The sequence below is a fragment of the Toxorhynchites rutilus genome, chromosome 3 (genome assembly GCF_029784135.1).
Source record: "Toxorhynchites rutilus septentrionalis strain SRP chromosome 3, ASM2978413v1, whole genome shotgun sequence".
Classification (NCBI taxonomy): domain Eukaryota; kingdom Metazoa; phylum Arthropoda; class Insecta; order Diptera; family Culicidae; genus Toxorhynchites; species Toxorhynchites rutilus.
In genome coordinates, this window is record NC_073746.1 from 323,640,086 (window position 1) to 323,667,798 (window position 27,713).

Below are 27,713 nucleotides of genomic sequence, written 5' to 3' on the forward strand. Positions count from 1 at the left end.
TTGATGACCCGCCAGGAGCTACGGGAGCTCAGATGGGAAGTCCTATTCTACCCACCTTATAGTCCGGACCTGGCTTCAAGTGATTATCATATCTTCCGGTCCATGCAAAACGCTCTTGGTGATACTAAGTTGGCCTCAAACGAGGCTTGCGAAAACTGGCTGTCTGAGTTTTTTGCAAATAAGAAGGGGGGAATAATGAAGTTGCCTTCTAAATGGCAACAAGTTTGCGAAATAAACGGTGCATATTTGACTTGAATTGGATCGTTTTAAGTATGTTAAATAAAGCGTCAAATTTCGATCAGAATTACGACATTTCTTTTTCCCCAACCTTATATATACACACCTTGGAAACTACTACACCCTGCATTAATCAGCTCATCAGAGGAAGACATTCTACCTGTATGTATGAAAAGGTTTATTCAAAAGGACTCATCAAACGAATCAACAACGAAATTATCTTTATCAATGACGCGTTAGTCGAAATTTCTTCAAACTGTAGCAACTCAAATCAATTTCTTAATGGATCATTTTTGGTACAATTCGATAACTGCAACCATCATATCAACGGATAGCTTTACACCAACTTTGAGATAAATTAGAAACTTTTCATCTACAAAACAACTCTTTGAAATGGAAACTTCATATTTTTGGATCGTTTGGAATAACATCGGTAATTATGTTTGTCATTGCCATTGCTGCTTTCAGAAAAACGAACACCAATATTCAGCAAAGTATAACGAGATCTGAAAAAGTCGAAGACGAAATTATTTTGTCAGAAATAAAGTAACCCGAGGAATTATCAGAAGACAGGAAACGAGGAATCGAGACATTCATCAATACACCAACACAATTTCGGTCATTACGTTGAAAAACTTCGAGGACAAAGTAATTCAAATGGGGAAAAGTTACCACCAGACGTAGTGATAAAATTATGTGAGTCAATCAAAACATCGATATTGCTAACGGACGATCGGTCAGCATAAATATCATCCGTTCCCGCGGATGCGCGCTCAGCGGAGATAGCCGTTTATAAACATCAGCCACCCAGCGAGCGAGGTTTCATCATAGCATAAGCTCGAATTTGTATGTATTCAAGTGAACTCGAAATAAAAGAGGAGCATAGCTCTTGAATTATATTTTATTTCCATTTATTAGGAAAGAAATTTGTAACTCATTTTACAAATTTGCTTATAACACAACGGTACACAGTGCAACAGACAAAACCCCGTTTGAGTTACTTTTCGGAACACTTTGCGCGCTTCCCTCAAACCTGACTGGACAAGATGAAATAGACCCAGTCTACAACATTGAATATTATGCAAACATTTTGAAGTTTAAATTACAAACATCTCAAAAGATGGCTAAAGAAAACCTACTTAAGATGAAGGCGATCAAAATTGCAAAATTTAATCAGAATACAGAAGCGAATAGTTTTCTAAAAGCGTAACTGGAAAACAGGAACTAAATTAAACATGGGTCCGAACATAAAAATATTAACTGAAAATGACTGAGCGATGAGCGGGCGACGACAATTAGGCTGAGCATCGCGAAAAGTGTCACGTTGCCTAGAGAATGTAAGGATATGTAAGGAATATACAGTCGACTTCGTACCAACGTTGAGCGCAGACGTGCATCTCTTCAATAGAAACTATCACAGCTCCCTGGTATTTAGCGGGTTGATTATGAATCGTAAATCGAGAGTAGAAGCAAATCAGGCTTCACTCGAGTTAAACGTGTAGAATAGTTACAATCTCACTGTCAGACTTCTGACTTGTCTACACTACACCCAAACTAGCGTTCGCAGAAAAAATTTCATCTTAGGCAGAAATGATGCCATTCCGTGTGCTAGAGAGTCAAATGCGCAAATAATGAGCTATTTGAAAAGCTTAAAAATGGTTTGTATGTATGCGTGCAGACAACTCTTTCTGATTTCTTTTCTCATTTCATTTGGGATTGTGCCAAAAAAGTCCATACGACGTCAATGGGGATCGAACCAAGGCCGGCTGGAATGCAAAGCTATTTCACACGACCACGCTAACCACATGGCTAATGATGCTTCAGCAGTTGTTCAGCAAATACGTAATGATATTGCACCTGATTATATAAAGAAGTTGGAAAGTGTTTTCCAATGGCGGGTTTACATTAGGGAGATATATAGCTATAGATGGATTTATTCACGTGAAAATATGTGTAAACGGGTGAGAACAAATATGATACACTTATTCGAGGTATATATAACTTGAATAAATTCACCATATGTAAACGCTTGTGAATTTCTCACTGGTGAGAAATCACTAAAGTTGGATGCAGTTCTACTTCAGGTGAATAAATTCACCGAAAATATGAATATATTCATTATAGAAGTTCACGCTAGTGTAAACGGTTGAAGCGATTTCTATAAATCTCATCATATTTCATCACATGAATATATCACTAGTCTAAACCCACCCTAAGAGTAAAAAAGGTGCGCATGAAGGAGAACAATATCTAGCTCGGTCTAGGCCGTGTATGTGTCAAGATATGCGGAAAGCTTATTTGTCTTTTGTTTCGCTCGCTCGTATTAATCCTATATTGCTGTACCATGTATATTATACAAATGCTTACCAGTATTTGTGAGTCATGACATTTTCTGTTATGTTATGTCTCATTTAATGTCATGAATCTGGGATGACAAAACATGAGCTAAAAATCAATTTTGGATGTAGCTTATTATAGTTAACCTTATTTTTTCTATAACTGTGCCTACTATAGATTCGATTTCTTGTCCAAAATTGTGCCTTCAAAGTACACAATCAGGGCTAAGCACGGATAAATCTACACTAACTTTCACCTTAAATTGTATAATTACAACTAAATACTTGCACGAAGAATCCTTCACAGCGCGTTCAGATCAGAAACCATCGGTACTGTAATCTTCTACTTGGAAAGGACACCCATCTGGAATAAAGAAAAAAACAATCATTTTGCTATTTCCGACTCAGAGAGATAAATCTTACTTGTGCGGTTACGGTGTCCTTATAGGAGGATAGCGTTCCTGTTTTTACCCTATTCTTTGTCGATATTTACCATCAAGCAACGGCTTCACTTCTATCCAGTACGATGGGTGACCAGGAAACTATCATCACCGGCCGGAAATCATCGTAGGCGACGTCGTCGATGCGAATCTACCTCTGCGAGCAGACGTTCCAAGAATCGAGTTGATTCATACTGACATAAGGTATCCTTTTTCGATGGCACTAACGTCCCCAGAGGAACTTCGCTTCGCCGTCTCAGCGCAGTATTAATTGCGCCATTTTCGTTAGTACTTAAGTTGAGTTTTTTTTTCTATGCGCCTTGAATGTAGTCTGTGGATGACAAGGGGGGAAATCACCTTGACCAACAATCTCCCGGCCAGAACGGAGATTAGCCCGAATCTCCGCTGTGATAACTGACCGCTCGACCACAGGAGCACACAGCAGACGCTCGTTCCGTTCCTACCGATTAACATCGTTGGCAGCAACAACTTGCTTGCTTCTTTGTTTTTAAGAGGCTCCAAACTTTGCAGTTCATTCGTCTCTAACCAGCAACAACTCCATCGGTAGGAACAAATATAGAACCTTACTGCATAGAAGGACAGATACTAACAGGTAACTTATTATGTTGAAACAAAAGCTCATCATCAGCTCTATCTGGAACGAGGGCTATCACAAGGGCTCGACTGGAAGTAAACAAACGGATAAGGGAATAAAGAATAGATTATAGAAGAGTGAGCAAAAAAACAACTTTGCACGTGATATGATTTAATATGCACATTCAGCGCCCGAAATATTCGAAGATGGAAAAAATTCGAGGGGTTATATCCTTATATCCGAGACACAACCGATGTAATCTTTTTTTTTTAAATTTGTTGGTTTATCATTTCGGATATTATTTGCGAATGCGTCGAAATTTCATAAATAACTCTTTAGTAGAAAGTTCCGGCGACACTGAAAAAGTTTAATGGCTTGCGTGGTTTTGTAGAATAAGTTCGAAAAGCAACGATTCTTTCTTGCCTTTGCTAGAACAATACACTAATTGGTCATATGTCGTAAAAAATGCACGCACTGCACTGTGTATTTAACTAGAGGCATCTTTCGTGCATCGTCATTCAACAAGCGTCAAACACGCGTCTAACTGATGGACACAGTTGCAGCGATAAAAATGAAACATCGCGAGAATGACCGTTTATGAAAAATCGTTTCTCGACTCTCGGTCAAAACCGTCAACACAGCTAGAAGCTTGTTGCATCAGAAGAGAGCCGATGCGCACGAGAGGAAATACGAATGGCAATGGCAAAATTCAAATCGTGCATTCGCCGTCAACATGATTTGAATTGACTAGAAAATGAATTACGTTGAGAGCGAGGATGACTAATGAATTATTCTAGTCAATACTTATTTTAACTGACGTGACTAAGGGTAAGGTGACATTGGCTCGGAGTACGCACGAAAATTTTATTGTACGAAGAGAAACAAACAATTTTGTTCGATAGAAGCTGACGAATTCGAACGAAGCAAGGGGGAAGTAATGTAACCACACCAATAACACTCAAAATGGTTGTTTACTTTCACTATTGCATACAATTCATACGACCACTTTTCTGCATCCAGTGTCACCGCCGCCTAATGTGCGCACATGCATACCTCTCCGTACTGATTAACCCTCCTGTACTCGCGTGCAAAATCATAACACGTATACTCGCGCACGGTGTCACAGACCGAAAATTGAACTTCGCTGTAATGTTGCCATTGGGTATTTTTCAGGCTTTATTGGTATTTATTTGAAGGAGAGGGTATGATTGAATGAAAAAACTCCAAAAAATATGTTTTCTTCATCTTTATTATGTTTTAATAGTCATCTAATTCAACCTCCTCAAAACAGAGTAATTTTTGATACTCCAACACAAATAACAAAATTCGAATTTTTCACTGTTATAAATTAAAAGTAAGTAACTGAATATAATTCATGGAGGTATAAAGAGCTATAAAACAACATAAAAACGTATTAATCGATTGTGGTTTCAATGGAGTAAGAATCAGAACATAGCATAACTGCATGCTCGAAACAAACATGTTTTTTACATTTCATGCAGTTGTTGCGTATTTTTCGGGTCTTTTATCAAAGAGAAGAATGTACATAATTACCTATATATAATTATATACTATATAATTACCAGATGATAAACGTTCTGGAATATAAAGTTTGCATATTTCTAATATTGTTTGTCTCTGTATTCTTGGTAAACTAAGAATTAATGCCTTTTTTTTAGATGGGGCATGAAAAATTATATAAAAGAATTTCTAGGAACTTCCTTTTCTTTTTCTTGGTCTGTCAGACCGAGAAATCAATAATTCGTTCATTTCTCAGAAGATATCAACACTACGACTTTGCGATTCTCTCTAGCTTGGTTATTCGTTGCTCGTCATCGTTTAGCGTATAGCATGTGTTGGTACAAAGAGGACGTGTGCCACTTTTTTAACACTTTCGGTCTGACACACCGACGCGAGTATAGGAGTAACTTTTTTGGACAAGTGCCTTTTTTCTTATCCTAGAATATTGTTGAATGAAATATATAAATTAATGTTAGTGGCATGGAATATTTATTGAATATAATGCATAAGATCATCACCGGACTATTCTTATTTGATTTCAGTCCCTTTTGTAACTGGATTGAACGGATCCATATATTAACTATTCGTCGTTAGATTCACACGTTCAAAAAAAAAATATAAATGTTTTACTTTCGTATAGTTATTCGCTAAATATAATGGTCATACATATACACACTTGTGAAAGAACTGTTAACACTGAACTATAAACTAATCGGTAGCTTATGGTAATTTTTAACAGTTACAGTTTCGGGGATATTTTTTTATGATGGACAATAGCGACAAGAAAACAAGAAAAAGAAAAGATAGTTCCTAGAAATCCTTTTACATCATATTTTTAAGCCCCATCCAAAAAAGGCATTAATTCTTAGTTTACCAAGGAAACAGATACAAAGAATATTAGAAATATGCAAACTTTATATTCCAAAACTTTTATCATCTGGTAATTATCTAAAAGGTCGTTATACATTCTTCTCTTCGATAAAAGACCCGAAAAATACGCAACAACTGCATGAAATGTAAAAAACATGTTTGTTTCGAGCATGCAGTTATGCTATGTTCTGATTCTTACTCCAATGGAACCACAATCGATTAATACGTTTTTATGTTGTTTTATAGCTCTTTATACTTCCATGAATTATATTGAGTTGCTTACTTTTAATTAATATCAGTGAAAAATACGAATTTCGTTATTTGTGTTGAAGTAATAAAAATTACTTTATTTTAAGGAGGCTGAGTTAGATGACTATTAAAACATAATAAAGACGAAGGAAACATATTTTTTTAAGTTTTTTCATTCAATCATACCCTCTTCTTCAAATAAATGCCAATAAAGCCTGAAAAATACACAATGTCAACATTACAGAGAAGTTCAATTTTCGGTCTGTGACACCGTGCGCGAGTATACGTGTTATGATTTTGCACGCGAGTACAGGAGGGTTAATGTAAGACGTAGTTCTACGTCAAAAAAACACAGATTTTGAACAATGAATTGATTTTGAAAAACTCAATTTAAATGCAATTACTGCACACAATCACAGTCCTATGTCAAGATCCCGTCCGTGCTCCTAGGCTCAGACCCATCAACTTTCATTCAACTGATTTCAATCCACACTTCTATTTCCCCCTGACACTGATCTCTTACCCGCGTACACTCTCTCTTATTTTTACGTCCATATGCAGTGAAACGAAAACTTGTTTTGTGATACAAAAAAGTAGCTACACCATAAATAGACGGTTTATTGGCGATCTAACGTACAAATCTACATCTAGGCGGCGCTGCGGTGAAAGTGATGATGGTTATAAATTTTGCCATGTGAGCTTATGGAAGGTTTATAGTTCTTTCCATAAATTACAATGTTATAATCATTAAAGATTATTTGATTGCGATGAGTTTTTAAGAAATTTAATTCTGCGCATTTTTATATATAACATCTTATTTTCTTATCTCTTTCAGTAGTGAAAATTGTATAAATATTGACAATGGTCAACAATTGTATAAATATTGACAATGGTCAACAATAACAATTGACAATCAAAGACGGAAATTCGAGAGCACCATCAAAAACAAGTAGAAAAATGCATGGTTCTTGCATGTGAGAACTATCTTGAAACGTCCGGAAGTAAAACATACGTGTTTTGTTTTTCAATTTTAGGATACCTTATCATCATTTTCTTAGTTCAAAAACAGAATCCAGATGTCTCACCGATCGTTTACGTTTTGCGTTAAGGCTGATTTAGACGATGCCAGTCAGCGCTCTAGTTGAAGTATCCAGTGAATAGAGAACAGACACGCTGTTCAAGTTAGAGACCAATTACTTGTTCGATACTGGTACAAGTAACTTGAACAGAGTGTCTGTTCTCTGTTCACTGGATACTTTAACTAGAGCGCTGACTGGCATCGTCTAAATCAGCCTTTAGATCGCCAATTGTCTACCCACCATGAACTCAAACAAACGAACTTAGACAGTTATTAGGTACGCTATAAAGGTCCTCGCGTTAGTATTAGTAAATAGCGTGCAGTTTGGGCACAACATTGCACGCTATTTTATACCTGTAACTTTCGTGTATCTGGCTCGCCTGTAGTATATGTCAAACCACGTTGAACTTAAAAATTGATAGATGCACCCAGGAAATGGGTTACTAAAAAAGCTGCCAAATCATTGGTAATGTAAACATTAGTAGAATGTACATTGTTAGTTCGATAAGCTCGAGAGCCAGTGTTGCTAATGGTCACCATCGTATGACTGTTCACGGAGACGTATGTGCTGTGTCATTAATGAACATCATAAAATGAACAGTCAAACAACCGTCGAACTAAAAATGTCATATGACATTTCGGCTTTTTTTCGTCCTATACATTAGATATCCATCGCCCCGTAATTAAACAACAGTGTTCACGGGGAACGCTCACCGCTGAAAACGTTCATTCAACACATTCGCACTTGATAGGGGAGAGTTCGACGGTTGCTTTGATATAGCAATCCGTCTGAATACCATCCATCGTGTATGGATGTGTGAGTGAGCAGGTGGATGTATATGTGCAGCTGAATGCAGAATAAAGGGAGAAAAAGAATGCACACCACACCACTGCAGTTTTAATGTCAAATGACATTAAAACTACAGTCATATTAGCCGGAATTGAGGGATGGTTATGAGCACGAATGGTAGAATGGAAATAGCATATTTTCATCGCTCTTCTGGGTACGGTCGACAGAAAGAGAAAACATATAAACGTTCAATTGATAGTCGTGTTTGCGGCTGTGCGTTTATTTCTGATGTGACTGTTAGAACCGAGCAATGCATTCTTGGTTACATTCGCAATACATATTGAGCCGTAACTCTTGAGCAAGGGCAGTATGTGATGGTTGAGAGAAATGTCGACCGTTTACAACACTGTCGAGAGCGGAGGCTCTGGTCGGATGGTGCACCAATTCACTGGAGAAAACGCGCCAATGGACGCTTGAACTTGCACAGTTTATAGCGGATACACTTTTGGGAAAAATTTTGCTTGATTACACAAAAAAAATCGATGCGATAAGAATAAAGCATTAAAACACACGAGGTGCTTTATTCACGTTTGACAAACTCTCGACTCTTCACTGTCATTTGGTGGAGGATTTTTGCTTTTACTTTGATATGAACTGTTTCACGAATGGAAAAATACTCTCTTCTTCTCGTTGCTGGGCCGCTATGCTAGATGACAGGAAAATCACAAAAGGTGGAGGAGATGAATTTGTGATGCAATGTTTCTGTTCGCTTCAGGGACTGAATATACATATTTTCCGTAAATATTGCCAACTGTATGTAAAATGAATGTCTGATGCAATATACATCCCTACTAACGATTGGTATATTTCACTACGAGGTATCGGTAACTTTGACGATTGTCATGACTGGAAACCGCAAAAAAAAATGTAAACATAACATTATTAACCCAATTACCGAGCTAATAATTGAGTTGAGCGAAACTACTTTTCGATATTGATTTCTCCACAGAAGAAGGTCGAATTAACCCACATTCAGGACAGGTGAGTGACTTGAAAACCAATTCAATTTATGTTCTTTAATCAACATTGATACATATTGGACAGTCAAACAATGATCCGTGCCCGCCTGATGCAGGAGAATGCGAAGACATTACTTCAATAATGAGGAATCTGGGTACTTCGAGACACAGAAACGAGCTCCGCTGAGTCCTTATTCCACCGCTATGCTGTCGAATTAGGTCAAGGGCAACTTCAGAAACGATTTGCCGACGATTGGTGGTTTGATCAATTGGATGTTTTCGGAATCGTCAAGACGAAGATTTCGATTCCACTGACGCTGCGCTCCAACTCATTGTTGTAACGGGGCATAGAGCTGGTCTCACTTAATGCTGCCTGAGTTTCGTCAGCTTCGTGGTATTTTCCGAATTTGTTTGGCTGATAAGTATTTACATGCTGGTCCTGGGAGAGAATAACGGTGAGAATCGTCTATCGTAGCTGTTTGTAGTGATGATATGCTTGTTACTTATTGATCCAAAAACTTGTTTCAATAGGTTAAAAATTGCTTTGAAAACAAGCTATTGAAATTACACAAATCAGTATTAAAACTGGTCCCCGCTCGGAAATCCACTTAGTCATAACTTTACAGTGGTGGAGCATGTTATCGCTGCTGTGGCGAAGCTAACTTCGTTCATCAAGAAAGCGCGGATGAAAGGTGCACCAAGAGTCTGTTTGTTCAAACAAACGGTATTGGTGCTTCGGATTCGTTGAAGTACCCTCTAAGGCCAAAAGAGAATCCACTGGAGAGAAGAATGGTACCGCTAAGAAAGCATCGAACAAGGACAAGACAATACTCATGTAGACTTATTGAAAGCGACAAATATGTTGTCTATTGAAAATGGTATACAAATTTTATCACACACAGGAGGGAAGAGTTTGAGAATTAGGAACAAGCAATTTATTATGTACAGGACAAACATGTGACAGCGGAGAGTAAAATTTACATCGATTTTGCGTGATTGTTTCTTTCACTAAATATTTGAAAATTTTCTATTGGAAATTCTTGGACTGAATTGGAATGAGCAAATGATTAGAGCCCCGGCAAATGCCGGATTCGCCACTCGCACACTACGCTGCGGCTTTCAAGGCATATAACTCGTAGACATTTTATTCTATCTTTCGAACGAAGTGATAATCATGTTCACTCGACTAAGTAATGAGGCTCAAACCTTATGCCTCCATCGTAGCGCTCTCGTTTTTGAAACCCCTACAAACAATATTCATTCAACCATTTATTGAGAATTGATTCAGATGCAACTTCAAATAAATGTTCGCTGAACCAATGATAGTCCTACGTGGACCTCGCGGTTATACCACAGATATAACCCTCCTTTTAGTTTTTGTGCCTCTCATCTCGCTGTAACACAGGATTCTGCCTTCGATGGATTGGTTTATGGTTTTACAACAAATCAAATTTATTATAATTTAATACTAATTTTCTAATAATGTGTAGCGCACTTAATGCTCTAAATCATCTTTCATGTGCATCACTATAGGAAATAATATAATATTACTTACCAACTGCTGATGTTCTTCAGAAGACCATGAAAAAATAAAACGGCAGCCATTTTTCTCGTTCGAATTCAAAGGCCATTACGTTCCATAACCATGAACCACACATGTTGAAACGGAAGCATATCTGTAACCGAAAAAATAAAACGTTGAATGAGCAATCTAATCTACTAAATTTTATAATTTCTTATAACTTACGCTCTCTGTGCCAGTCGCAACTTCGATGGAAATGATGACTTTTTATTGTGTGAAGCTTACATGCCGAAGGTATCTGCTAGTGATCCCCGATAATCGTTCGATTAATCGATTAATCGAATACTTCCTACAGAAATCGATTATTAATCGAACGAATACTGCACAACCAATAATCGAAGCGAACGAATAATTTACGTCGATTAATCGATCCAAACGTTGAGAGAAAAAAACGTACGGCCGTTGCAGTTTCATCCTGAAAATCAACCAATGACGGCGCTCCCCTTAACTCGTAAATGAAGCTCAATGCCGTCAACGCGAATTGACCTTCCTTTACGAGTTTAGGGGAGCGTAAAAGATAATAATTGTTTTTCAGGCGGAATGAATACGGTTTTGATTCCAGATGGCTTTCTAACAAATTTGAAATATTAGTCTAACTTATTATTGCTTTCAGTATGACGATTAATCGATTAATCGATTATTTGGGGCGATTAATCGTATCGAATAACAAACTGCTGAAAAGTATTCGATTAGTTGATGAACGATTATTTTCAAAAATCGGGGATCACTAGGTATCTGCCGGTATGTTTGTCTGCTATTACGGCGCCAGCACAGCTGAGTCGAGATGGAAAATGAAAGGTGGGAAGATTTTTAAATCTGTGACGTCACAGATTTTGTTTATGTTACTTTTCTCATAATAGTCCACTACATAGGAAAAGTGTTGTTATTAAAAGTAAAAATAAGCAGATGAAATGAACGAGCTATTTTTTTTTTCTTAAATCAGTGCTATCGTTAAAAATCATAAGGAAATTTTAGCAGAAACGTAAATAAACAGAGTCAAAGTCACAGAATCTTTTGTTCCTTTGCCGGAGAAACTTTTGACATTGCATGGGGAAAAAGGTTGCAAGTTTTTTTTTCATGTGAAATACACTTGAAAAATAAATTTAATTGTATTCGTATGACCTAAGGTGGCCGTACACTGTTTGCCCGGAGGTCAAATATTTGTTATTTTTTGACAGATAAGGTTTGATTTGATATTTGCACAAACACTATTTTGTTTGCCACTCTTCAATTTTCAACAGTAGTAAACAATATCAAACACCGAACATGGAAAAAATCAACTGAAATATTCAAGGTAACCTAACCATGAACCGACAGGTTCGAAGAACAGACTGAAAAAATATTTTAGGCATCCAATAATTGAATATTTGCTTGTCGTGTTTTGTGTAGAATATATTTGATCAGTACTCGTAGACCAAATTTTATCTGTCAAAAAGAGTCAAATATTTGGCTTCGGTCAAACAGTGTATGAGCACCCCTAGATTGAGATGAAAAGTTTTCCTCTTGCGTCTTAGTTTTAGACAAATGAAGTGCTCAGTACCAGTAAATGTGAAAAAAGCAATTACAATTGCTGACAAGAGATAAACTTCCATGAAGTTGATCTAAAATCCAAACATAGTAGACATTAGAACATTATTTCTGATGTAAGAAGAAGTCAATGAAAAAATTAAACATTTTAGTTCGTGAAATGTTCTGTTTTTTTATAATGCGAAAAATATTTTTTGCAAATATGTTCTGTTTATCCCCTTTCAACGTTAACGTTTTATTTCAGTCAAATTTTTTGTATTTTTGATGTTTGGCAGTGTTTGCCACTGTTGATAATTGAAGAATGACAAACAAAGTGGCAAGTGGCAAATAAAACTTCAAAAAGGGATGCCAGATCTTTTTTATTCTAATTTTTATTGATTCATTTTCAAATCAGTGGAAATCGGTGTGATATGTATTTTCTATCTAAATTGTTGAGGTGAGTTTGTCGCTCTTTTTATTTTATTAACCCCAACGAAATGATTCAATGAATTTTAGGTCTGAGACACATTAAAGAAAAAAGAGCAAAACGAATCAATCCGTGCACCTGGCATTCATGCCCTAAAGGAAACATTAGTGAACATTCCGTAATGTGGCAGGAAGGTAAGTTTGATATTTTCTATATTAGATTATTATGTAATTTGAGATTCATTTATATTTCAGATCATTACGGTTAGACATTTCTGGATGCTCAAATAGAGCACATATTAATCAGTACACCTGGCATTCATACCCGGTAAACATTTCTACATTTTGCATTATGGCAGGAAGGTAAGTTATATTTTCTATATACGAATATTTTCTCATTTATGGCTAATTTATAGGTTTGTGGAATCCCGCTTAATGGACGACTCGGGCGAAGAATTCGAAATTACAGCGTACCTTGGTTGTCAGGATATTTTTATGGCCAATAAGGGTCGGAGAGGATGGCAGCTTCGAGAAGTACGAAGAAAAGATCCTCCAGGCTATCGAGAATGCTTCGGATAAATCGCTACAGACCTGGATCAACGCATCCCAGGCAATCAATGATGTGCTGGTACAACACTATGTTAGTGGATGCGATCAAGAAGAAGAAGAAAAAAATGTGTGTTTATAAAAAAATGTTACGCGTGTTTATAAAAAATCTTAAGGATAGCTCAGTCATCAGATAATCAGTCATCACAATTATGTATGTGCCTGTTGATAAGTAGTATACTATTTATTTAGTTCTCTCCCTTTTTTCTTCGCAACTATTGCGATAATTTGTTCAATGGTTTGCTCTCCAAATTCTCTTTGGTTGTGCTGGTTGCTACGTATCAACATTTCTCTGGTACAATGCCTGCCACATGAAATCTTAGGTTTGCGCTTAACACTCTTAGGACGAAACGGTCTCAGTATCGGATTCAGCTACCGACCGAGACAGTTGCCGCGTTACTGTTTTTCGATTAGCAGGACTTGCATGAGCATCACCGTCCACATGAAACATAGGTAATAGGCCCTGTCGGAACCGGTGTGGCAATATACCGATTCTGTTCCACCACGGATCACTTGCCATGTTGGAAGGCTTAAATGGCTCTATTTCATTCAAACAGCCACTTTTCTGCTGCTTGCATGGCCAAATGATGAATCGCACGATCACGGTCAATATCTGCTGCTGCAAGCTGCGGTAAAGGAACCGTTTTTGTTCGTCAGATCTATCTCTTCGATTATCATAGGTGCAGCGGTCAGGACAACTTCTATAGCACCATATGACGTCTTCAGTGACAGTAGCCATTTTCATCTACAAATATTGTTTACTTTGAAAAATGACAGCGCACGCATACAAGATAGTATCCGACTCGACAAACAGTGTACTATGTGATAACCGTGTTTGTCATTTATTCCAAATAGCTGTATTTCGCCAAATAGTTTTATGTCAAATTTTTGACAAAAACAAATAGGTGTAATTATGGTTTTAAAATATATATATTTTTTTCCAAAATATATATTTTTATCAAGGCTCATATGGCGTTAGCCTGACGGGGCCGGAGTTCAATATTAAATACAATATAATTGAGGGCCCACATTTTTCATGTGTCAGAAGTCAAACTTATAAAGTCTCATTTCATATTCAGTAGCTTATACAATAAAATATTTTTGTCAAACATGAAATTTGTACTAAATTTTGACCAAATTTTTTCTGTCAAAAAGTGTCAAATATTTGACTTCCGGTTAAACAGTGAACGGCCACCTTAAAACAAAAATAGTTTAACACAAGGTGCGTATAAATATTAATAACAGGTGAAGCATCATCGCCACTTCAATAGGAAGGGGAATACGGTTTGTACATCGGGGGTTGTTTGTTTTGTTATTGTATGAAACGTCACTTTTGCATTTTCAAATGCGCGAATAGTCTGTGTTGAAAAAGTTAAATTGAACCAGGAAAAATAATTTGAGGCGCACTTTTCAAATTCGAGACCAAGTAAGTCTGCTAAGTATTTGATTATTGTTTCATGGTAATTTTTTACAGCTGCCCACAGGTTCCCACAATAACGAGCAGAGGAAAAGAATATGGATTATTTTCTGTGGGAATAACAAATTCTAGTGTTCAGACCAAAAATTGAATCATTTTAGTGCTGAGAGCAATGAGGAGCGAATTGTGAAGATCGGGGGCTAAATAACGTAGACAATTTTTGTAAAATGGCAAGGTAACAAACTCAAATTAGCGACTGATATTAATTAATTTATATTTTAGCATTACCAACCGAGTCCGGACTTATGAACCAGAATAATATTGAGTTCCCTCATACTCTCGAGAATTCATTCTGAGGAGAAAGTTTCCTGAGACTATACATCGGGTATCTGACACGTATTCATTATCTTTCCTGCTTGCGATATACAGAATATATACGAAAAATAGAACTGGAATAAGGGTATAAGCTTTTACAAGAATAGGACTTACTAGCTACACAATTCGGAAAGTTCGCTTTATTAGTTCATAATCTAAATTAAACCGGTTTGATTCCATTTATGGTAAATTCAGATGAAATGTTGATGGCAGTATATTGTCACTGCATGGTATGTGTGCGTGTGTCTAGACTGTTGATGCATGAATCTGGAAACTTTATACCAATTGATTAACATGGCGATTCATTATTGAGATCCAAACTCTTATTCATATATTGTTTGAAGTGAAGGGTATGGCTTATTAGATTTATATGTTTTGTTGTTATTTACGTTCTCTTCTCAGTAGTTTCTATTTCCTAAGGCCATCCGGATCAAACTTCAACAGTAGCTGGAAAATATAATATCAAAATATAATTTTCTGTCAAATATTCTCTATATTCATATAAAAGCATAATCATATAAATAATAAAAGCATGATCCGAATTCATGTTCGTTGGTGGTACATCAAAGTTACAACGCCAAATAAAAACCTGTATCATATTTTGCGACATTTAATCCACCCTTTTGAAATTCATTCAAGCGGCAAATTTTCTCAATAGGAATGTCTGTTTGACCAGATCAAAATGGAGTTCAAGGCGATCCTAGCGCGGATCAACAGATGTTATGCAATGACATTCACCTGCAAAAGAATGACTGTTGAATGGTTCATTGTAAAACAAAAACATATTTTACTAACCAGTATGAGTTTGAATATACTTTTGGATGGCTGAAACTCTTTTGGACACTGCGAACAAGAATAGGGACAATTACCTGCAAATCAATAACTCTGCTGAAACCTATCCATCGTAGTAAAACCTATTTTACCAACCCGTATGAAAGCGATTATGCTTTGGAGCGATGAAAAACTGATAAACTCTTTTGGGCAGAAGAATTGGAACGTTTACCTTCAACCAAACTGATTCTCTGCTGAATTATTCATTTTAAAAAAACATGTTTTACCAACCCGCATGAGTTCGAATGTTTCCTTAAAGCGTTGTAGAACAATTAAACGTATTCGGACACTCATCCGTGTGTAGTCGTATATGGTCCTTCATCACACCTCCGTCCGCGAGGATTTTCTTACGGAGCATCCAAATAACCTTTTATGGCAATCGGAATTATAAATGTGTTGTTTACTTTTTCGTCTATTTTGCAAAAGAGCTTCCCATTTTCTCCTGATTACCGTTTCGGCTTCTTGTTCGATTGAGCCCGTCTCGAAAATATTGTCATTATTCGACAGCTGATGGTCATCATTAACTGTGGCTCCATCTTGATAGCAATTGCTTCAGCGCTGTGCAAAATCAGGAAGCTTCTCTCGGGAATGTTGTTGACGGTTGTGTACTCTTGGCGTTATTTCTCGCACGAAGGATAATTGCTTAACTGGAGAGTGAAACTACTGAATTTCTTCAGAATAGTTTCTTCTCTCGATAGTAAGATGGAACCAGTTCGTGTAATTTCCCGTTCTATGTGTTAGAGTAAAAACTGCACTGATCACTGGAGTATGCATACGAATAACAAGTGCGACTTGCAATAATACGCTTTCCCAATAAACTTACATGTTGTGGCTGATAAACGCCATCTCCCTCTTCCAGTGGAATTTTATTTATCCGAATGAAGGTTTTTCAAATAGCTTTGCCGACAGCTAGGTCTTCCGCTTTTCCTAATAGATTTGAAATAAAGAAAATTACATTGCATGTTTCATTTAATTGAACAGTTCACTCTCACCGCTAAGATTGATATCGAACCAATCACAGTAGATATTTCTGGTTCCATTAATCGAATCACAACGATACTTTGCTACTATTCTCGGTATGGTTTTCAAAATAACGCTTTTCTTTGAAGACCGCAAAACCGATAATTCACAAACTAGAAGCAAGCTTAGGCTCCGAACTCGATTGTAAAGCATCGCGAATCTGTATATCTGATAACATAGTCGGCGGCAGTCTGTTTGTAAACAATACCGACAGCAATTCCAATATGGCTGAAAGGATATATCGTATGATTGCTTCACCTGGTATATTATGTATATACACCTTGGTTTAACACAACCAAAAACCGTGAATCTCCCCACCTTCTATTCTTCAATACGCAGTTGATGCGTGTCAGTAAACGCGGGTAAACAAACCGGCAAATATCCTTGTCATATAAACTTCACGTTACAGCAAATAATTGTTCCTCTAGAGGCGAATGAACTGCAAAGTTTAAAGCCTCTTAAAAACAAAGAAACAAACAAATAATTGTTATTTCTTCCGTAGACTCTTGAGTGGCAGCGACAATGTGTAAGTTCAAAATTTTCATATTGAAATTAGTTGACATATATATTGATATAGTTGATGTATATTGAAAATTATTCGTTTCCTCTCCTGATGCTATAATTTTCTTCGGTTATAGATACGCTCCCATGTCTACGCGCTGTCGATTGGTTTGAACGGGGAGAAAATGGCCTCCATTTGATGTTTTCAAATAGCACCGTAAGCATCGGTATTCGGTGAGTACTATTATGAATTTTATTTTAATTGCTGCAAGATCATAACGGAGCATATTATATACATTTGAAATATTTTTTTCCATGTTTTGCATATTAGCAATTTGAATGAGATTTTCAAACTTCGAAGTTTGGCTCGGTATGTTTTTGTTTCGAATTTTCTTTGAATTTAAAACAGTATTCAATTCAGATTTATGGGCTCATGTTTTATTCGTCATTTGAATTGTTAAATGTTTGTTCGGTTTTCGTTATAGTAATCATGTTTTGTTGCGACTCGTGTAGAAAATGTCATCATATCCGTCATTTATTTTCTCAAACAATTTTTTATCGTCTTCGCGTTTTTACTTTTAGATGCTTATGACGGACCTCAGTCCGTATCATGGTGAACATATGTTACCTTTGTGTGATGAGTATTTGGTTGGCTGGAATAAGTCGATTGAATAACGCCTTCCGGTCTTATGTGCAGGAATGCAGCAGAGCTCTTTATTGTAACTTAAAAGCAAGATGGAACATCCAACGGTAAAGTGCAACCTCATCAAATTGATTTCCGTTTACATGTTTCGTTTACAACTTCGATGATTGTAAACAATGTACAAAGATTGTGACATCTGTAGTCAGCGCGAAAGAATCATGCTGTGTCCCAATTTGTCACTACTTTCGGCGGTTGTAGTAGGCGATGGTTGCATCTTCGCACAAGAAAATGGAGTGGCGAAAATAGCAGAAAACCAAAAAGGGGGAACAACGAGAATATTTCCTCCTAAATTGAGACTAGCCCTCTGATAAGCAGCCATATTTTGGAGGCCAGCATCTCGAGCACCAACCTGCCGAAGATGTAGACACTTTGATGTGCCCTCAACCCCCCCCCCCCCCCCCCATTTAAGGCTGAGGTGTTGGCAACATCCGAGCCCATAGGAAGAGATGAGCGATGTCATCCTGCCGATGATGGCTGATTGGGACGCCGTAACTGCAGAGGTGAGATCAATCTTTCAATCATGAGCGGAAATGAAAATTTCACTATGGATTTTTTTTCATGGCAGGTGTCCTTTACAAGTAGCAGATGTAGTGACGACGACATTCGGTGTGAATGTTTGAGAAAAATGAACTGCGAAGTTTAAAGCCTCTTTCATAGAAAAAGAAAATATGTGACCAGCTGGAATGGACTACTCGTGCAAGTATTTAGCTCTTAGCATTAAAGTTAAGATAGTATTTGGATCCAACCATGTTCAGTTATAGCTATGTATTTTGGAGCAACATTTTATAGGAGAGACTATTTGATAGGAAAAAACAAAAAGTATAGCTAGGGAATTTAGTTTGAAAAGTTACAGATTAGCTCAGTTGAAAACTCAGACAGTATTATTTTTACTCACGGGTAAATTTAGGTCTTAGTCGATTCTCCGCGCACTACCCATTTCGAATCAAATACAGTTCGCAGCAATCAACGCTCACAGGGTGAAAATTCGGTTAAAAAGAAAAATGTCACTTTCTGCAGTTCACAATTCAAGATTCATTCTATTTAATAATGATTTTCGATAATTCACTAAATTCAAAAATATTTTCTTTGATTGCCTAGAATCAAATGTTTTGTATGCAATATTCAGCTTTCTCTGAACCGATTTTTGTCGACAGATAGAATTAAAGCCATCACAGTGGTGAGTAAAAAGAGCAGAAACTTTGAATTAGTGCCCAAATAGTTTCTTGATAGCTGTAGAAGTGTGTACATATAAGAAAGTTGCCCTTTTAAAGAAGAAAAACATCCCAACGTACAAATCCGATGAAGCAAACATTCGTACAAAACTAGTGTAACTATTTATTCCATGAGTACGGGATATCGTTTACAAATTCACTCATTCAGAGCATCATCATTCTGTATTCATATAAAGATCTCGAATTTCGCACTTCACTCCAGCCATAAGAGCAGCTTTGGTTCAGATTCGTTGAAGATATTTGGCATTTTTAACCTTCTTCCCAGAGTGTCCGCTTCATTAGAGTCCAAAACCTTTCGATTAGGCGTAAGTCTGAACAATATGAACCTTATTGGCTTCCTATCACTTCATGAATGAAATCGGGAAGGGGACTCGCAGTTTCGTAGAATCAAAGCATCAATCGGCAAATGGAAGGATAGAGCCAACACGTATGTACAGTGATTTTTTTTCCACGTCTTCGTATCCGGTTATCGCAGCCGTTTTTGGTATTGACGCCGTTTATTATGCATTTGTTATTGATGTCTATCAGTTGGTCATCATTTATTGTATTTTTCTTTAGGATTGATATGACAGCTCTCGTATCCACGAATAAGGTGCATGGTTTCTTATGGCGGGTTTACATTAGGGAGATTATAGCTATAGATGGATTTATTCACGCAAAAACAGGAAGTGGGTTATATCTATGGTATAATCGCAAGGGTGACGTAGGACTATCGTTGATTTAGAGATCATTATGTGAAGTTGAATCTAAATCCATTCTGAATGAATGAATGAATGAATATTTGGGAGACTTCGAAAACGAGAGCGTTACGTTGGAGGCACAAGGTTTTATGCATCCAATATAGGATACGAAAAACCTTGTTCTGAAGAATAATCTTCAGAAGCTAACATGCTAACTGTACTTGATTGACAAATCACAAACCCAAATGTATTTGATCACAGTGTTACATGGAAAGAAAACATTCAAATAAACTCTTTAACATGAATATATTTTGAAAATTCCCAAAGGAACTGGCAGATTATTTTCAGTAACGATTAGATATTTCCACATTTTCCTCGATACTGGAAGCCCACCAGTGGTTAATGCCAACTCGATAACCACCTGTTAATAGCACTTGATTGAAACATATTTGGTCACAGTGTTACATGGATAGAAAACATTCAATTAAACTCTTTCACATGAATATATTTTGAAAATTCCCAAAGGAACTGGCAGATTATTTTCCAGCAATGATTAGATCTTTCCGGAACTTTCTCGATGCTGAATGGCATCCTAACGGAAAGAGTTCTGCGCGTGTATGTGTCGATCCTTCGCCGTCCACCTCCTCCAGCACGTTAGGCAACGATGTTGTCTTGTCGATGTCCTCACGAAAAATGAATGTGTCTCACCACCAGAATATCGCTTAAGTATGCTTTTTGTGTGTGATTGAATCGAGAGAAGGTGTGGTTTACGATGGCAATTTGGAAGGCAAACTAGAGGGGAATGAACTCTCTGAGCTCGGAACTTTCGGCGACTGAGCAATAATCGATTGCGGGCGCATACAATATTGGATACCGAAATATCCTACTGATGGGGAAGAATAATCTTCTGAAGCTATCCTGTTAATTGCGATTGATTGAAAAACCACAAAACTAAATGTATTTGATCACAGTGTTACATGGAAAGAAAACATTCAAATAAACTCTTTAACATGAATATATTTTGAAAATTCCCAAAGGAACTGGCAGATTATTTTCAGAAACGATTAGATATTTCCACATTTTCCTCGATACTGGAAGCCCATCAGTGGTTAATGCTAACTCGATAACCACCTGTTAATAGCACTTGATAGAAACATATTTGGTCACAGTGTTACATGGATAGAAAACATTCAATTAAACTCTTTCACATGAATATATTTTGAAAATTCCCAGAGGAACTGGCAGATTATTTTCAGTAACGATTAGTTATTTCCACATTTTCCTCGATACTGGAAGCCCACCAGTGGTTAATGCCAACTCGATAACCACCTGTTAATAGCCGCGCGTGTATGTGTGTGTAGCGATGTCTTCCCAGGGAACCGTTTGTGGCATCACTCCCCTCCTGATAGATTCCCTTCTGGCCTAGGGTGCACAAACAGGCTCTTGGTGACACCGTTCATCCGCGCTTTCATGATAAATAAAGAGCTTCACCGCAACAGCGACAACATGCTCCAATCGCTGTTCAATTAGAACTGAGTGGATTTCCGAGCGCCGCTCGCTTATATACCGATTGGTGATTTCAATAGCCTGTTTTGAAAGCAATTTTAAGACTATTGAAACAAGTTTTTGGATCAAAAAGTAACAAGTATATAACGCGTAGACATTTTATCCTTCGAATGAAGTGTTTATCATACCATTTCGTTCAGTTGTTTAGGAGCTATTAACGCTCAAAATCTCGGTCTCCGGCGTAACGCTTTCGTTTTCAAAACTTTGATTTTACACCCCGGTATAGAAATGAAAGACGTAGTCCTACGTCAAAATAGATGTAAACGGGTGAGAATATATATGATACATTTCTTCGAGGTATATATAACCACTTTGAATGGAATAAATTCAGGCATATGTAAACGCTGGTGAATTTCTCACTGGTGAGAAATCACTAAAGTAGGATGCAGTTCTACTTGAGGTGAATAAATTCACCGAAAATATGAATATATTCATTATATAAGTTCGCGCTAGTGTAAACGGTTGATGCGATTTCTATAAATCTCATCATATTTCTTCACATGAATATATCCCTAGTCTAAACCCACCCTTACACATGCCTAATTTGAGGGTTATAAACATTGAACAAGTTATGTTATAGGTGAAGATATTCAATTTACGTTTGCCTCCATGTTTAACTCCGCTTCGGCGTGGAGAATCGCCGGTGGGGCATTTAAGTTTTCCACCAATCTGAGATAACGCTGTTGATAGTGGTTAGAGTTTCTGCCATTACCTCTGTATTGGTTGTTGGTATAAAAATTTGTCCGCGGGTAGGAACGGTTTCGAAAATTACAGGTCGGACTCGATTATATATAGTCGACCTTTTTTTTCAACAATTACTTTCAAATCCTATACATAATCAAATCTCAAGAAAACAATTTTTTCATTAATGTATGAATGTCAAACATTAATAGAAAAATAGCTTTTTTGTGATTCGATTATGTATTGGATTCAAAAATTAACGTTGAAAGTGAAATGGCGATTATATATAATCGAGTCCGACCTGCATTATTATTATTGTGGTATGTTCCCCGTTCACGGTACGAGTTGTTTTGTTGTCTGCCAAGATTATTGAATGTAGGTTGGTAAAATTGATGATTATAATTTGGCGTTGCGTGCGGTGTTAATTCCTTATATTTGTTGACCTTCTCGATCGCGTCCGCGACTGTTTTGAAGGTTCCCGCTCGAAAAATTGTTTTTATTTCGCGGTTTTCAATGCCGTCAATGAGGGCATCAACGCCCGCTTAGCAAGCAAGTTTTTCTGCGCGCTGAGGCGAAGTTTCTTCCGTTATGTGGAGGTCGATGAGTTGCTCTGTGAGTTCCTCGACAACTTTGCATAATTCGTCAATGGGCTTATGTTTAATGGATGGTTTTAGCGTCACCTACCAGTATGCTATTTACAATACACCTTGTAGTACTTTGGGGAACCAAATCTCCCTCTGTTCTGGTTTTGTCTACCTCGCTGGAACCTATTATTTGGTTGAAAATTTTGCGGTTGGCGGTTATTTTGCCATCCATAGTTTTCCCTATTTGAATAATTTAGTGAATTGTTGTATCCACGGTTAAAATTTTGTCTTCCACGTCCCCGACCACATTGAGGGTGGTTTCTTCTGGCCATAAAGTCGTAGTGTTTAGCACTATTTTATTCTGGTCGCATTCCAGTACTGTTTGTGTAACTTCACCTATTTTATTGAATTTTGATGCTACAAGTACAGTTGTGACTGCGGTGTTGTTGATACCTTTTATTAAAGTTTCAAACCCCGTTTTTGTTGCCATTTTATTTGCTTTGTCAGCTGGTATAGATTCCTCAACATATGTTAACGCAAGTTGCAGAGTTAATTTCTCTACCTGCTCACAGAATTCATCCAAGGAGCCCTTCTTTTTTATGGTTCCTAATTTAGTAATTATGTTATCTGAGTTGAACTTAGAAGCACAGAGTTCTTTTAATTTATTTAATGTGTCTTCTAGGCTTGTTGCCCCGGCAATGGCTTGACGTGCAATTCCTGTCAGTCTTGCTTTTATAAACTTAAAGAGAGTGTCTTTAGCGCTCGTTATTTGTGCAGGGGTAGCATCGGCAAATTCTCCATCGACGGTGTCGGAAAACAATGCGACAGCGTCTAGGAATGCGTTTAGGTTGTCGGACGTACCATCGTAGACTGCTACGAGGGATGTCCCCAATTTGATGTCAACTTTTGGAATTTTGGTTTTTATTGAAAGTCTTTTGCATAAAATAATGAGTCGTGTTTTAGTGTAATCACTGGTCTTTTCTTAATTGTGGTGTTAAACGATGCAGATAATCGTTTACACTAAATAATTGTTTTGCCTAAGGTTTTTAATCTTAATCTTGCTTTTAAAGTTTCTAAAACAGGTGTTTCGTCTAATATTTTGTTAGACTTTTCACAAATTTGTTTCAGATTTTGGTACAACTCCACTTCTGAATTCCAATCAGTTATTTTTAATCTGTGTTCGAAAGTTAACAGAATTTGTTTGTACTCTTTTATTTGTTCTGTTAATATTTGTTTCGTCGAGAGTGTGTTTTCAAGAGATCTAGGTCTTGTTCTATGCTTCTTGATTGAGTCATGTATTTTATTAATGGAAAATGCTAATTCCTCCAAACTTTTTTTCGTCATTAGAGCTTCACACTTTTTAATTATGATATTTTAAAAGACATTATTGGCTTTCATATTTTATTTTACAAAAAAAATAATTGTTCGTTATTTAAGTGATTTAACATGTACATACAAAAAAATGTTTTTGATGTATTCGCTAGACATTTACGTCATTATTTTTGTTATTTTAAAAAAATCAGCTCAAATATTTGTGTTCTAGTTGTTTGAAACCGTTACCGACATATATTCAAAAATTTCAATTTGTTATTACATAGTTAAACAAAAATGAATATAAAATATATAAACCATAAAATTACAAGGATTATATAAGATTTGATTATAATTTCTAAAAATAGGCACTCCATAGTCTAGAAATCTGCACGTATTGCATTAATCGCTCCTATATTCTTGCTTTTTTTTGTTGTATCTGCGTTGATTACCTTCTCTGTTAGGTTATTCTCCATTCTCCTCTTCACTTTTGGTCATTTGTTATGCATCTTCCTATGTAAACTGGTTAGGCTAGGGTGGATTTGGTCTCCCCTCCTTGACACAAAAAGTTTTTTTTTGTTATTGCACTTTGGTTATTGCATGTAAAGCGATGCAGTCGCTATTTGTTTTTGCGTTTAATTTGTTCTTCTGGCACTACACTTTGTCAGGTTCAGCGATGGACTTCATTCGCTCCATTGTTTTCTTTTCCACTTTCTTGTGCCACACCTTATACATCACTATTATCAATTGAACGATGCCTAGTCCACGTATTATGTTCAATTTTAATTGGTGTTCCTCATGATAGTCACTATGCACCTCTTGCGTGCTGATGATGGTGAGATCTTTGTCTCCCGTCACTGTAGCACTGGGTTTTGATTTTGTTAACCCCATTTTACTGCACTTTGCACTTTTTATTTTCTTTATTTTCTTCGAGCCCGAAGATTACAGGCTAATCATGCGGTCGCCATTTACAATACACCTTCTCTGCTACAATACAACTTATTAATTACACCAAACCACAGCTTATTAAATACACCATTTATTTGATTATCCGGTGCTGCAACTAGAAAAGACAAGTTGCGTCGGATTCAGACTCAGAATTATTCTGTGTGGATTTATTGACTCGTTTCTTTTTATATCGCTTACAATTGTCTGCATATATGAACTCTACATAACCTTTGCTTAATTTGTGCTTACCGAAAATATGAAAGAAAGAAATAGCGAATTCGTTTTTGTTCAGTTTCAACCCCAGTGCCGCACTAACTGCTGTCAAAACGTTTTTTTATTCACTCAGTTTCGCATTCAGTGTCGCACTAGTTCGCCCCGAAAACTGTTAGTTTCGCACTGAGATGTTTCACGGGTTGGCACTCGGGTTCACCAATACAACTATACTGAACTGTCAAGTTCCGAATATTATTTTGGAAAATCTAAAAATAAAGACTATGAAAATGGAAAACCTGCTGCTTTTGCTTTTGTATTATTGGAAGCGTAATCCAATTCGGATTCTGATTTTGAAGAGTATATTCGAGCAGACGGCATTAAGCTACGTGTGCTTTCATTGGGAGGCGAAAATAATGATGGATATTCAGGTGGAATAAACCTGCTTTCAAAATCAAAATTATGAATGAAAATTTACTTTAACGTATCGAATATTTATTTCATGTGATGAAATAAGAGTTTTTTTTTCGATATCACAGAAACATATTGAACGAAAACTGTGGCTAATGATGATTTTATATTATAATAGTAATTATTTGTGGAAAAACCAGGAAATGCATCGACAAATGGTTAAGTAAGTGTCAGAACTACATGTTTTAAGTAATAAAACAATATGAAGTGAAAACATTCATTCAAACTTTTATATTTTTACACTGCACTTGGCCCTGCTGATCTGATAGAGAATAATTTACCTCCCAAGCATTAATATCGCCATTAGACGTCGACACTGTACATTTATCGTCGCGAATATAAACAAATCAGACTATATAACGCACACCAACAAAACTGCGCATTCGTGAAACTGAAAACGTTTTTTTTATTACAGAGTCAGTTTGGCACTGACTCAGTTTTAAAAACGAATTCGCTAAAAGAAAGAAAGAAAGAGACAGATATTGGAAACGATTGGAGTGACAAAAATCAGTAAATGCATTACTAGCAATTTGGCGGGTCGAACGCCTTTGTGTTCGCCACGTGTAATTTGACACCTCATTTGCAGTCGCGCTTATGCCTGGACCTCACATAGCGGGTAGGCTGGAAGCAGGAATGCAGAAGGGTGTAAACAAAGGTTCTAGTTAAATAGCAAACAGCGGTGTGTTTCATCACAGGCTGTTGACTTGTGTAACAAATCGCGTCGACTGGTTTTAGTGCTGTGATATCTTATAGCGAATCACGACTACGTTTGTTGCTCGGTTAAACTGGAATCCCTTTATTGTTCCTGGAAGTTTTTTACAAGAGTCCCGATTGAGACGCCTGAAGCACCGATTTATGTAAATGCTATGTACACGATCACCAATCGGGATCGATGTGCATGCGAAAGAGACAAAGATAGGAACCTCGAAAAAACCATGAATGTACACATGGTAACAGCGAGGTTCAGTAAAGATGAAATGCGACACTTTCGTTCGTCGCTGTAAACGCTGACAATTTTTGTGCAGGCAATTGAACTGAAGGTTCAATGCCCACTGGTGTGCTTTGCTGTAGATGTAAAATTTAGAAGCATAAAAAATGACATGTGGAATGCACATGTCACACCATCCCCCTACGGGCCAAAATTGAAAGGTAGCTTATTCGGATTTGCTTCAAGTGCCTCTTACAATTTTAATTGATTTCATCTAATGTTTTGTATTCGATTTGATGTTTGTATAATAGTAATTACTTAATTATTATTTTATTTTTCTGTATCATGCACCCCTTCCCCCTTATAATCTAAGGAATCGAAATTCCCTAGATGCTTGCTATGAAGGCAAGACTTTTCGCTCGTCCTCTCTCGAGCGCTTCGTGATTAATCTAGGGAACTTATTTCCCTAGATGTCGGCAATTGAGGCCTAAGAATCACGGGAGTCAAATCTTTGCTAAGCCAGGGAACCTATTCCCTTGACTTGTTTTTTGTCTCTTACGGGCTAAGCCCCTTCCAAAGTTCCCGTAATCACGAATACGTTTCAGAATCAGACGGCTCCAGATTGGTCCGTCCGAGTGAAACTCGTAACTACTTTCGGATGGGAAAATTGGGAATGTTTTTATACCTTTAATTTTGAGCTCCTTCCTTGTTAGGAGCTCTGGCCTTGGATGCGTGGCGCCTAGTTGCCAACGCTGGTGGGTGGTTTCGGATTTTGATTCACGAGAGCACAGTTTACTTGTACTTTTTTACAATTTGGAATTGAACCTTAAACGAATATTGATCTTTAAAATTTGGAATATGAAATCGAACTGACTTACTTCTTCCTCACTTAAACTATATATACATGTTTTTTAAGGAAGAGAACAATCTCCCTTTCCTATTCTCACAGATAACCAACCACGTGGTTATCTGCCTCCGAATTTCTCAGCGTGGGATTTTT

General features: G+C 37.1%; 2 long non-coding RNA genes across 3 annotated transcripts; one reads left to right on the forward strand and one right to left on the reverse strand.

Moving 5' to 3' along the window:
- Positions 1–1,980: 1,980 nt before the first annotated feature.
- On the reverse strand, positions 1,981–26,313 carry LOC129775184 (uncharacterized). Of its 2 annotated transcripts, none has more exons than XR_008742873.1 (4): positions 24,609–26,313; positions 10,691–10,811; positions 2,997–3,697; positions 1,981–2,937 (listed from the first exon to the last, which is right to left on the reverse strand). It is a non-coding gene; the product is annotated as an uncharacterized LOC129775184 (long non-coding RNA). The 2 variants fall into 2 exon arrangements; XR_008742872.1 differs by lacking the exon at positions 24,609–26,313 and adding an exon at positions 10,883–10,948.
- LOC129775183 (uncharacterized) lies at positions 17,327–19,993 on the forward strand. Its single transcript, XR_008742871.1, has 4 exons — positions 17,327–17,424; positions 17,537–17,633; positions 17,982–18,602; positions 18,668–19,993. It is a non-coding gene; the product is annotated as an uncharacterized LOC129775183 (long non-coding RNA).
- Positions 26,314–27,713: the final 1,400 nt, after the last annotated feature.